Source organism: Bemisia tabaci, chromosome 2 (assembly GCF_918797505.1).
Source record: "Bemisia tabaci chromosome 2, PGI_BMITA_v3".
NCBI classification, from domain to species: Eukaryota; Metazoa; Arthropoda; class Insecta; order Hemiptera; family Aleyrodidae; genus Bemisia; species Bemisia tabaci.
This window is the reverse complement of record NC_092794.1, coordinates 9540912-9551465: the sequence shown is the minus strand read 5'-3', so window position 1 is coordinate 9551465 and position 10554 is coordinate 9540912. Positions and strand designations below refer to the sequence as shown.

Here is a 10554-nt window from a genome sequence, read left to right as displayed (position 1 = left end):
CCCAGAACAAACATTGTATTGATGAAATAATTTATTGGAATGGAAAATATTTAACAAGGATGCAACTATCACTAATTAAAAGGTAGGGGAACGAAAATGAAGATGATCGTAGACTGAAGATAATAATATGACCAATTACTTTTTAAATATTCTTGATTTTCCAAACGTACGACATTCACGAAAACTCTATTCACCCCTTTTTCACCAATAACTCCAACCCATTCAGATGACTTCATACAATCGAAACGAGGTACGCAGTCTGGTAGTTTCACCGTCGTACGTTAGACAATAGATATATTCCTGCTGTTCTGTAGTTAAAACACTGAAATCTTTTTGATAACATTACTTTATTCCTAATTATGTAAGACTATATTTTGCAATGAGGAATTAATATTTTAGGCTCATTTTTAAAACAGCGCAAGTGTGCCATCAATGTTCTTATGCAGAATGTGTGCTGCTTCTCTTCTTTATCTTCCTTCTTATCCCACCCTCCCTCCCCTTGCTTTTCTTGTTCTTCATCGCTTCTCTCTTCTTCTGTTTCCTTCCCTTGCATATTTACTTCTTCCTCCTCTTTCCTTTTTCTTACTCATGTTCATCTTCCTTCTCTCTTTATACTTTTCCTCATTTTACTCTTTTACCCTTTTCTTCCTCTTTCTCTTTTTATTCTTCTCCTTATTTTAATCTTTTACCTTTTTCTTCTTTTCCTTATTTTACTCTCTTTTACCCTCTTTTACCTTTGTCTTCTTTCTCTTTTTCTTCTCTTCCTTATTTAACTCTCTTCTACCTTTTTCTTCTTCCATCTCTCTTTTCTCTCTCATTTATTCTCATTCACTTCCTTCTTTACTCGCTTCTTATTCCTTCTCTTTCTATTATTCGCTCTCTTCTTCCCTCCTATTCCTTTCTCCATCCCTCTAGCCCTGCCCCTCTTTCTTCTTCGTCTTCTCTCTCTTCGTCCTTTTCTCCTTTCTCCTCAATCTTCGTCCTGTTCCTCTCTCTCCTCTCTTTTCTTTTCTCACTTCATCTTGTTTTCCTCTCTCTTCTTCCCGTTCTTCTCTCTTCCTTCTGTCTCTTTTTCCTCCTCCGCTTTCCATTCTTTCCCATTCTCTATACTCTCTTTTTTCTTCCTCCTCTCCCACTTTGATTTTCTCTATACAAATAGGTGCTTTCATAAATGAGCCAGAAATAGTAATTCCTTATTACATATAATGCATATAGTCAATTTGATCCCCTAAGAAATCCAGTAGCCAGTAATAAACTTCCAACAATGGTTATCACGCAGCTAGTGAATGTAGCCAAATGCATGATTGGCATTCAGCGCTGTAGAAAGGAAATTGAGAGAATGGATAAATAGTCGATTCGTTCGCAATTGATTCTAAGAGCAGGAAGGAGTTGGAGAGATTTTACCGTGATGAAGTGATGATCCGTAAAGTTATGAACAGCTCTGATGCAATAGAGTGAAAATGTTCCGTCTTTGTGCACCGCCTTGACGAATGTTGGAGAGACCGCAAAATATTGACTGCAAAAGAAAGAAACAGATGCTTCAATAAATGAATCCAACAAAAAAATAATCGTTGGTACAATGTTGTCGTTCTCAAGGACCATGAAGCGACGGAAATTCCAAAAAATATTGCAAATTAATGGAACAAACTGCAATTTTCACCATTAGTATTGTACTATTTTTACATCCTTCGGCTAATAAATTCGCTCTGTAAACGATCAAGTATTTACGTACAAGGCAGTTAGACAATTTGCATTACAAAAAAAAGTGCAACTAATCGCGATTTCATTCCAATAAATGTCAATGGAGGAAGTCCCTTCAAATAGTGAGCAGGCAACATACACAACACTCAGATATAATAGCAGAAACTTCAGCGTGTAATTGCGATTAATTGGAACCTGTGCTGCTTTATTTATAAAGCACACGTTAGCACCGCTCTCTCGTTATGTACCTCTTGATGCGTTGCGAAAATGCATGCGATTCCTATGGCTAAAAAAATATTTAAAGTTTAAAAAAATTAAATATTTTTTTAGCCATGCATAAGCCATACATAGCCCCCCCCCCCCCCCCCTTCGAGCCGACGGCACAAGGCGTGCAGTGGAACCCGATTTATAGTCTCGCTCTCGGCTCTTGATCCATCCAACTTTTCTACTCCTGCGTTAAAGTCTCTCAGACAGCCGGAAAGAGATTCTCCTTTATCTTGTGGGTTTACACAATTTTATCCACTTGAGAGTTGAAATAGTTGTATCGCGCGCTTTGCCACATCCAGCTTTTCTACTCCTGCGGTAAAGTCTCCAAGTCAAGCGAAAATAGATTCTCCTTCATTTTGTGGATACGCAATTTTACCCACTTCGATGTATCACACGTTTCGCCACTTTCAACTTTTCTACTCCTGCGTTAAAATCTCTGAGTCACCAGAAGAGACCGAACTCACTTTCATTGTTGTGGATGTGCGAGAAAGTTTTGTTGCTTCATAATTATGACCGGATCGGATAAAAGGGACCTCATCTATCTGAAGAAAATGTCCGAAAGTTTGATTATTTAACTTAGCGCGAAAAAAGATCACAGGAGGCGCCTGCAAAACTTTATGGATACTTCAAGCATTGCGCAATCACTACCCGATCCCGAGGCTCCCTCTTGACTCTCGACTCGCGAATCGCGCAAAGTTCCGAAATGCGCACGCCACATGGAAATGCGTGAGGCAGCGTGCGTACACAACTTTCGAGGGCGCGCACAAAAATGGTGCGCATTTTGATCAAAACTTAATTCATTTTTTATCTTCCATTATCCAAGGTTGTAACCTACTCGGTTTCTCTACTGCCCGCAGACAGGATATAAAAAAAAATTAATCTTTAATTATACTTAAAGGACAAATAACTAGGTGAAAGTGTATCAATTACACCGATAAAAATGATTAAACTAATTGTCTTTGTCTTTAATACTGAAAATGCTTAACATAAATATTTACTAATTAACTACGCAAGTTAAAAATTAATTAAAATTAAATTATTTAAAAAAGTAATTAAATAGCAGCTGGAATAAAAGATATGAATTTAATCTAAGGAAAGATTTTAAGTCCTCTACCTTTTGAATCAGGGTTAATTAAAAATGGAAAGGGTATTTACTATCTCGAAATTTAATTGACTACGTAGTTTGCGTGCGACCGATCGGTCGTTGGCTCGTGAATATTCGGCGTCAATTAGGGGATCTTAAGGAGAATTGGACTGCATTTTGCAATTAGGAACTGTAAATTCTGGCTCATCTGAAAAAACACTTATGTGCATAGGGAAACTAATGACACATGCGTTGGTATTGAACCGGGCCAAAATTTATAGTTCCTAATTATTGCAAAATGCAGTCCAATTGTTTCCACAGTGGCATAATCCAGTGCACGAATAATGTACAATCATTCACTCACATAATTTTTAATTCATTGCACTCATATAATTTTTAATTCATTGCACTCATATAATTTTTAATTCATTGCCGGAATATGCTTGACATCCAGATTTAAAGAGATTTTCATTGCATAGTTTGTAGATTAGAATTTAAAAACATCATGAGCGGCATGAGGTTTAATTTATTTGGAGCATGGTATTTGACACCATAAAATAAACCAAGTGCCTCCCCTGTATGAAAATGATATGGACAATTTTCTTAAAAATATACCTAGTCTTATTCGAATGACCAGAATAGACTGATTTAGTGATTACGTCATTGGATACAATATCGGACTCTTTGTTGGCAACGCGTGAAGGTTCATACGGCGTTTTTCCTTAGCACGGCAGAATATTACAAAAGCCATTTTGGCAGACTTATTTGTCCCTCTCCCCCTTGTAAGAAACGGGAGCACAGTGCTTCAAAAGGCGAAGTTTTGCGAGTGGATTTGGTCGACTTTTTCAACCAGATCGCGCGGCAGGGTTGCAAAGCAAAAGAGAAAAACGCTCTGACGCTTTCAAGAACTAAACAGGTATAACTTGATGAATTTTGGCCAACGTTTGCATCCATCCACTTTTCGACCCACCTTGGGAGGTGGGTCGAGAGATTTGGATGTAGTTGTCATTGCTGCCAACATGAAAATCTAACGTTGAAAGCGCACCGTCGCACAGTACGGCTAGAGTCCCTTTATACTGAGAGTCAAGACAATTTGAATCCATTTCTGATTGGTTCCCGTATTTTAGGCCTCCACAGTGTCACAAACGGGAATAAAGATTACATTTTCACCAATTGCAAAGATTATAATCTGGAATGGACCAGGAATTACGGGTTCGGCAAGGAACAAACGGAAGAGAGGAGGAACGGAGAAAGGCATTTGAGAATGGGCCGATCAAAGATTACGAAAAACGTTCAATTTCTGTAATCTTTATTCCGTTTGTGACATCCATGAGCCGAATTGTCTTGACTCTCAGCATAAAGGGACTCTCTTTATGGACGATGCGGACAAAAATCGATAAAGACCCCAGGGCCGGATTTACTTATTTGCCGCATGGGACACCTGTATTTTGCGCCTTCTCAATCGTTTCGAAACATCAATAAAAACTAACAAGTGAACGTGCTGGAGGGGAGGAGAGCATAAGACGCGTTTACTCGTTGGACACATTTTTTGCGAAAGCCCCGTCAACACTACTAGCAAAAGTTCACGGAACTTTGCGTGAAAGTTAAGCTCCGTAAACCTATCTTCGTGTGGACAAGACCTTCCATTCATAAGAAATGAACGAAAAAAATTATGAAAGAACAAACATAAATGTGGTTTAATAATTTTAACATCCGGCGCCGCGCCGCGCCGACCGCACGGTGTTTGGCGCAATGCGTGAAGTATTCTTGCAGTCTTGTAGGCGCTATGTGTTTCACGTCCACCGCTACTGACCGCACTGCGTTTAACGCAATGCGTGAAGTGTTCTTGCAGTCTTGTAGGCGCTAATATGTGTTACATGCCGACCGCCGCGCCGAGGGCTTCTCCTTTTCATCTCAAGTCCTCTTCATCATTGCTCTCTGCGCCGCGTCGCTCCAGGCGTAATTGCGTGTTTGGTTTCTCTCTTAACTCTATTGATTAAAGGTGCTGTCTCTTGCATCACCGAAAGTCGACAGAATTAGAAATTGCTATACTCTCAGGAAATGAGAGATTTTGCCTTTTTTCCTTTGTAATTTTTTTCTGAGTCCGATTTTTTTATATACCTACATTTAAAAAAATTGAAAAATCTGCCGCCCCCTTAACTTGCCGCCATGGGCCACGGCCCATGTATCCTCCCCATGAATCCGGCCCTGAAAGACACTTAACTTAAAAGTAATGAAGATAGTAACACCAACATAGGAAACCCCTTTGGCACTATCAAAGTTAAACACTTGAGAAATAAGAAAATGTTATATCGCAGGATTTTTTGCGTATTTTTGGAGAACAGTTCATTTGAAGTTTGCAACCCCGAATCAGCCCTATGTTAACAATGTAAAAGGAACGTGAAACACCCAAACTTAAACTTCAATATGAAGTCGCAAAAAGTCGCAAGATCTTCTCGGTAGAATTGGAGTTGGATATCTAAGGATTAAAAAAATGTCAACCACCCGAGCATTTTGCGTTTCAAGCGAGAAATCTTCATTTGAAGTTGACGTGTTTTTCGCGTGTAAATCTTATGAACTAGTGATTCTCGACCCATTTCTCGCCCACTTTCTACCAGAATTTGATGTTGCTCTGTGCGAAAAATTTGAAAATGAACCATCATCGTGAGTCAGAAATATCTTCAAGACAACAAACTCAAAAAAAAAAAAAAAAAAAATTCAGATGTTGAGTTGTGAATTTTTTTATTTTTTCCCACAGAGGCAGTGGCGTAACGGGCGCCCCCGCAGACCCTGCTATGCAGGGGGGCCCAGACGCCTAGGGGGCCCTCCCTCGGCCGCCGGGATTTTGTTTTTTCTCTCTCTCTCTTTTTGATGCTCAACTTTGGTTTCAAACATTTGGCCTCTACTTACAGAGATGGGGCTTCTTCCTCTGATTTTTATTGTTAGCTCAGGGTTTTTCATACTTCTTTCGGACTGTTCCTAACTTTTTGTTTGCTGGAGGGTCCTTGCTTTCCAATTACCACTCAGTGATTACTAGATAATTTTCTCTTTTTTTGTCACTTCTCGTATTTCGATCTTTGGGAGGGGGGAGGCCCAAGAATCTAATGGCCCCAAGGCCCTTGGGGGCCCTTTGATTCTTGGGCCTAGGCCCCCCTGAAGATCCTTGGGCCTGGGCTGGGCCCCCGCCCCAATCGGGTACGGGATCCGGGACGGTGAGGGATGAGTCAAATTCAACCTAAGGACATAACGTAAAAATAGGCTAAATCTTGCACATACCATACCTAAAGGTAAAAGGATATAAGCTGCTGCCATTTTGATATTTTTGGTGGTTAAGGCTGATTTTTGCAGAAATTTTCGTGCTGCGGGCCCCGACCATAAGAGGAAAAACGGGAAGGAGCGAGGGAGGGAGAGGGGCGGGAGGGGAGGATAATTTTGAAATGTTATCGACATGGGGGGGGGGGGGCTAGAAAAAATTTTGCGGGGGGGGCCCAGCGGAAGTCCGTTACGCCACTGCAGAGGGTCGCACTGTGCGTCTCCCGGAGGGAATATCGTTTTGTTGTAACGGAGGTTAGCAGGAAGGTTAAAACGTCGACCAAATCCACTCGCGGAAATTGGCCGTAATACGTTCAGCGCGACGCGACAACGATAGGCTCACACGAATACGAGAGTGCCTTCAATGTCTAGTGATACCACAGCACACGCCGAAGCTCGATAAGTTGCATGCTTCATTCCGCACCGGTACAATAGAGGCCGATGAAGGGGCAAGGGACAAACATTTTAATCGGAGGAGTATACTCCCAAACCTCTTGACTCGGTTTGCGACGTTGCAGATTTCCTGTCATACTTTATCCTTTAGGTGAAATGCTAAACTTGAAATAAATTCTTAAAGACCTCCGCGATTTTTCCCCTTCGTGAGAGAAAGGTCCAATTCGTCGTCTGCCTGACAAAAGGGCGTAACTGCGCTCTGCAATGAACCCTGTTTTCCATACAATTCAACGTTTTCCCGGGCTCATCTCAATGTGTAGTTACGCCCTTGTGTCAGGCAAGCGACGAATTGACGGAGAAGAGGAGAGTCAACGGACAGTAAATACACGGATTTAGATTCTGTGCAAATGTCACATTATAAATCAGGCAGGGAGAATTGATAAAATTAAGGAAAATGAAAAAAATGCCAGGAAAAACTGTGAAAACGAGGAAAACGGACGAATAAAATGGAAAATTAAAACAACGAATTTGAATGAGGTTAATTACGATATTCCTGACGAAGACTGTGTGTTGTGGAAGAAAAAAAGTTGAGTCTACGCATCATTGGAATGCCAACAATATGGAAAAGAAACTAAATTTTCTAAACATACGGTAATGTCAAAAAAATACGACTACATACCTTCCGAAGACTCGTAAGTTCATACCGAACAAGATGAGAAGCTGGAAAATCTGAAAAATAAAACCAAAAAGAAAATGATTATTGGAATGTATGGAAGGAATAGGAGCTATGATTAAAAGTGAAAATAGTGAATCACATTTTCAGGATAGGAGAATATAAATCGGTGAGTTAGATCAGCACCCCAGAGCCGAAAGGTACCAGGTACCTAGCTCACATTTTTGGAAAAATCGAATTAGTGGCGTTTAGAAAATCTCCATTAAGGCGATTCGACGGTTGCCATTTTTTGTGTCAGAGCGACGTGCGATATATTGCATTAATTCGTTCCATAATTTCAGCTACTTGTCATTTTTTCCGAATTTTGAGATCTCTCTTCTGATGTCACGAGACTAAAGAATTCATGTACCAAAGACAAAGAAATTAAACGTATTAAAGGCAGAGTTTTTTCAGAGGAAAAACATCGCATTCGAGTGCAGTTTCGATATCAATATCGAATGCGATATTTTTCCTCTAAAGAAACCCTGCCTTTATTTCGTTGAATTTCTTTGTCAAATGGTACATGAATTCTTTGGTCTCATGACAACAGAAGTACGATCTCAAAATTCGAAAAAATTACAAGTAGCTGAGATTATGGAGCGAATTGATGCGATAACGTCGCTCTGACACAAAAAATGGCAACCGTCGAATCATCTTAACGGTTTTGTGCGAGTGGAAACTTTGGTATCCTTGTCTTACGCCGGTTTTGAGATACGGGGTATCTCAAATTGCGATACTAGAATCAATGGAGCAATGGAATGAGGCACCCTCTGGCTCATGGGCACTGATATGGGATTAGGAGCTTGCAGATTTCGCAGAAGGAGATATGTGGAGGAAATTTTGAAATAGAAGTAGTCACTGTGACTCCATCTCAAAAATCGTCTTAAACAAAAATGAAGAAGTAGGTAAAGCATGATTTGCGGTTCTTGAGGCCAAGTTCACGGTGCAAAAAACAAGTGAAGGCACACATCTCCATCTTACTTGTATAGGATGCTTCCTTCATTCCTACATCTCCTCTCTGGAATACGAAAAATTAAAGGGGGAAAAAATCGATTTCCACCCGCAATCTTTTGTACCCGAATAGCAAATCAACAAATTTTGACTTACTACCCCCGGAATGGTTCAAATTTTCCGAGGTACTTATTTCTAGTTGAAATATTATTGGTGGTGCTCTCCTTAGGCATTTAAATTATCACACTTTACTAGCTGCTCCGGGCGCCCTCCACAGCTAGCAATGGTGGTGCAGTAGCTTAATTGAAATCGGAGCAGTTAGTTAAATCTATTTAATAATGATGAATAAAATGTCTGTAACAATACGTGTTGTTAGCAATACGCAATACTGCAGTTAATAAGTCACAGCCAGTCAAGCCGCAGAGAATAAGATGCCAGGATATCAAGAAGCTGTGAAACGGAGCAGCCGAGGGATTGAGAAGGAATGTGGGTGGCGAGTGACAAACGCCGATGCGACCCAAACCTCCTTCTTTGAGGTTGGTGGGAGGAGAACTACACGAAAGAAAACTGAGATAGCCGAAAGAACGTGGCGGGAGGGGTGGCTGAGACCGTAGAGGGGGGGGGGGGGGTACCTAGGGACGGGCAAGCAGGTAGCGGCCGGACGACCGCTCGAAACAGCTGAACTTTACTCGTCGATGAAAGTAAGAAAATTTGAGGAAATCGAAAAAACAATTACAGCCTGCAAATCTACAGATCAGAAGCTTTCATTTAAAAAAAAAAAAAAAACACCTTGCAAATCGGTCCGGTGGTTCTCTCAAAGTTAATATCCCAAAATTCGGACTTTAGTCTGAATAAATTGGAGAAAATTTGAGCCCAGCTAAACTTCACTCGTCGATAAAAGTGAGAAAATTTGAGAAAATCAAAAAGACGACCACAGCCTGCAAATATACAGATCAGAGGCTTTCATTTAAAACAAAAATCATGCAAATCGGTCCGGTGGTTCTCTCAAAGTTAACGTCCAAAGATTCGGACCTTCGTTTTAATACATTGGAGAACATTTGAGAAAATTATAGGAGAAAATCTGGAAAAATCGAAAAACAAATTACAGCCTGCTTTGCAGCTCAGGGGCTTTCATTTAAAAAAAAGATCAGACCAATCGGTCCGGTGGTTCTCTCAAAGTTAACGCCCAAAGATTCGGAACTTTGCATTTTAACATATAGCATGAATGTTTTTATAATTGCAAAATTTTACATCAATTGAAGACTTGGAGAAAAAAATGAAGTTGTTCATAGTAGTTAACAATGGAATATCAAAGACCCATTTTGAGAGGACAAAATAAAATGGTCATAGAAAAATGAATTTAGACGGACTCACTCGGAACTAGGTGCTGCTAAAACTGCTAATTTTCACGTTTAGGAGATAGTAGGTAAGCACTTGTGAAGTCACTTATGAATTTCACGAACGCAAACGGAGCCTTCGAACGCGCGCCTGAAAGTTCACGAAAACCACAGCCGGTGCCATCTGGATTTTAACACATGGTTAACTGATCAGATCGAGAATTCGTTACAGTGAAAATGCCTTTCTCACTAAGATTAATTTCAGTAACGATCACGATACCTTGAAACTTCCATTACAAGAGGATCAGCACAACCTTAAAGGAAACGTTTTGACGATGGGTGATCCGATTTCAGATTTTCAGCTAACTTACGACCGGACGGACACTACGCTTGGGAGGCGATCACTGAACTGGACTGGCACGTGGCAAAAGCAAAGGAAACTAAGGAAAGAGCGATAGCCAGGGATTTTGGAGGGGGAGGGTCGCTTGTGTACTCGGGACGGTCTGAAACCACTAGGAATTTCCGTCTAGCGAACTGAAAGACGTTTTCGTGTGTGTGTGGGCCCGGCCCTCTCCCTACCCTCGACGTTTCAGAGACACTTTTCTAGACGAGAGAAACCGACGCGACGCGAGTCTCCTTGTCTCCTTATCTTTCTCTTAAGGTGATTCGATGGACGCCATATTTTGTGTCAGAACGGCATGCGATACATCGCATCATTTGGTTCCATTTTTTCAGCTACTCGTCAATTTTCTCCAATTTTGAGATCGCAATTCTGTTGTCAGGAGACTAAAGCACTC

At 40.8% G+C, this 10554-nt stretch overlaps 1 long non-coding RNA gene across 1 annotated transcript; it reads right to left on the bottom strand.

Moving 5' to 3' along the window:
• Nucleotides 1-572: 572 nt before the first annotated feature.
• LOC109040159 (uncharacterized) lies at nt 573-10306 on the bottom strand. Its single transcript, XR_011899202.1, has 3 exons — nt 9795-10306; nt 7437-7486; nt 573-1516 (listed from the first exon to the last, which is right to left on the bottom strand). It is a non-coding gene; the product is annotated as an uncharacterized lncRNA (long non-coding RNA).
• Between the last annotated feature and the right edge of the window lie 248 nt (nt 10307-10554).